This window comes from Pinus tabuliformis, chromosome 1_2, assembly GCF_031772625.1.
Source record: "Pinus tabuliformis cultivar Carrire ecotype Pingquan chromosome 1_2, CPIR1, whole genome shotgun sequence".
Taxonomy (NCBI): Eukaryota; Viridiplantae; Streptophyta; class Pinopsida; order Pinales; family Pinaceae; genus Pinus; species Pinus tabuliformis.
The window spans coordinates 174,271,315-174,274,432 of record NC_142298.1 but is presented as its reverse complement, the minus strand read 5'-3'; the positions used below and the strand labels follow the sequence as shown (position 1 = coordinate 174,274,432).

Sequence of the window (3,118 nt, the reverse complement as noted above, 5' to 3'; positions counted from 1 at the left end):
GAAGGTAAATGAACCCTCAAGATACTTCGAATACGGTGTTATAATGTTTTTTCCAATCAAGGATTCAATGTCTTTCATGATTTCCTCTCATTAAGGAAATATGATATACATATCATAATTGAACGAGAGAAATCTATAAGCAACAATTTGGTATGTATACAACAAGAAATCGTCATAAATAACTTATAAAGGTTATTGAGGCATGTGATCAAATATACTTGTATGATTTTCATCATCAACGAAGTTACTAATTTCCCCAAATACATCAAAGCCTAGAAACCCAATAGCCTTTGTAATGTGGTCAACTTGAACTTTTGTACTTCTTGAAAGAGGATGCAAGGGATATTCATCATCAACAAAGTTGGTAAAGACGCTAAATACCTCAAAACCTAGAAACCCAATATCCTCTATAGTGTGATTAACCTAAAATTTTGTTCTTTTTGTGATAGGATGTAAGGGAGTGCCACATCCTCCAAATGCCTCAAATTGAGAAATCCAACAACCTCTATAACATGAACAAGCTACATTTTTATGCTAATTGCAATAGAATTTAAGGGAGTAGGCACGTAGCACTATTGTAGAAGGAAAAACCATGGAAGTGGGGGAGATGAGCATTGGCTAGCACAAAGCACCATGTGGTAGATTCATAAATGTCAAGGTAAAGAGCATAGAGGAATTGGATCTACTTTTGTTTCTGTTGAGAATAGATTAATATAGTCATGTTATGAGATAACTAACTCTTTCATGCACATCATTCAGCAAATAAGAATAGTTCATACACCCAAAACATATTCTATATTTACATATTCAACTTAAAACAATTATTGCTTTAAAACGTTAAGGATAAATTCTCAATTCTTACCTACAATATTTGTTTAAAAAAAATATTATAATAATTAGAATAATATGTTATTATGTCAACAAAATATTTATAATTCAAATTTTATTTTTATAAGATTTTTTCAATAATAAATATTCAAGTTAAAACAAAATTTCAATTATACAAACTTGTTTTTGTATAATTACAACATATGCTAAAATTTTATTATGTTATTTTTTTTTAATTAATTATATTTCGTTAACAACTCTATTTTCCACCTGCATTTCACATATATATACTAACTACTTACGATTATAACCCACAACCCTGGACATATAGTTTAGATATTATCATTAAATAAATATTATCATTAATTATGATATCTTGTCATACAGATAGATATAATTTTCTTTATTATTGACTACATTCTAATACAACCCAAAAAACCTCTTCACCTCATATCTCATACCCCAATACTATCGTTTGATTATTTGCTTCTGTATTGCTTAAATAAGTTTTTTTTTTAAATACATTCATGAAATATATGAACTTCAAAAAATAACCCCATAAAATACTTGATAATAGTCCACCCACTGTCATAATTTTTTCTTTTTATCCGTTCAAACACCCTGCACTCTGTTAAAGGGTTCCCTTCCCCCAGGGTATGCTAGTCTATTATTGCGGTATCGTTCAAGCATGGAAGCAAATGATGCTTCCCATCACCATGGGAGTTGGGTCACAATTCATCAACCTGCCAATGCTGCAAATAATGAAGAGAAAAACAGAACTGAAATGCACGAGCCAATGCTGCAAATCTAGTAGATTGCATGCATCGTGTCGAATGCGGATCATCCAATATCGAACCCAGGCCACACAATTTAAAGTCCTTCATATATATTCTACCATGGGCAACGCTTTCAAGTCCTGCAAGCTGCAAGTTGGAAGATTCGTCCCATCTTTGTTCACGCCTCATCTGAATTTCATTTGAGGTGAGGCTCTTGGCAATAGCAGAAGAGCCCCAGCTGCTATGGCCACAATAACATAAATAGATTGTTGGGGGGCTAAAAATGATGCAGCTGAGTGAGTTGCTGAGGAAGTATTGCCTGATGAAGAAGAGGAGGCAGTGGTCCTTGAGGGAGATAGGCGGACATTTTCAGGAGTAGGGGCTGGGGCTGGGGCTGGAGAAGGGCTTGGAAGACCAAATATGTCTTCAGGGAGCAGTACTTTCCAAGTTTCCCCACAGTGTAAAGTGCCAGGGGATCTGTAACATGCACAGTGCTAATGATTGGTGTGATCACATAACCAGAGGACAGTCACAGCACCACCTTCTCCAGTGATATTCAGATTGTATTTCCCCATTGCTGCCTGTTGCCATTGTGTTGGCAGGGTTGTTAAAGTCCTGGAAATCTGTCAATGTGTAGAATTTGGAAATGCAATGGACTAACAAAAATTCTTTCTTCTCATTTGCTGTCAGATTTTCCAGCAATTTCTTTGGGAGAGAAGAGAATGCAGTATCAGATGGTGCAAATATTGTGATACCTTGCTCTGTGTTGTTTGCCTGTGCTGGTAGAACTGTAAGCAGGTTGCTGGCTTACAAGACATTCAAGAAAGTCTTGAACGGCCCAGCTAATGATAGCAGAGCTGTCAGATTGGCAAAGACTGGTGCTGGTGCTGGGGTTGGAGTCAATGTAGATGTTAGTTTAGCTGCCAGAAGTACAATGCCTCCATTCTCATTACCATGGCTAGCTCCCATTATTCTCAGCGTAACAATCAAACAAGCCACTATCTAGATAACTGCACTACAATTCTTCATTTTCACTCCAATTGGACTCACTCAACCACACCACCTGATCAGACAATAAAAGAAAACAAATTTAAACATGAAGCCAATTCATAAACAGAACTTCCAACACGTTACTCTACTCTACTCATTATTTCCAGAAAGTCAAACCTACCCAAGTACTCTACATCAACAAATTTAAACATGAAGCCAATTCATAAACAGAACTTCCAACACGTTACCCTACTCTACTCATTATTTCCAGAAAGTCAAACCTACCCAAGTACTCTACATCAATAGATCACAGCTTGCAAACAAAAAGCAAGAACACCCATCTCATCAATCTCAGTCACATTGTTTATAGCAATGATTAATGAATAAGAAGCAGAATGCACACCAGAAGGCCTAAACAAACAGCAAGAGCACCCATCTCATCAATCTCAGTCACATTGTTTATAGCAAGGATTAATGAATAAGAAGCAGAATCCACACCAGAAGGCCTAAACAACTGAAGTTCT

At 36.0% G+C, this 3,118-nt stretch overlaps 1 pseudogene; it reads right to left on the bottom strand.

Annotated features, from left to right (window-relative positions):
- Positions 1 to 1,789: 1,789 nt before the first annotated feature.
- LOC149205052 (fasciclin-like arabinogalactan protein 7) lies at positions 1,790 to 2,633 on the bottom strand (annotated as a pseudogene).
- Between the last annotated feature and the right edge of the window lie 485 nt (positions 2,634 to 3,118).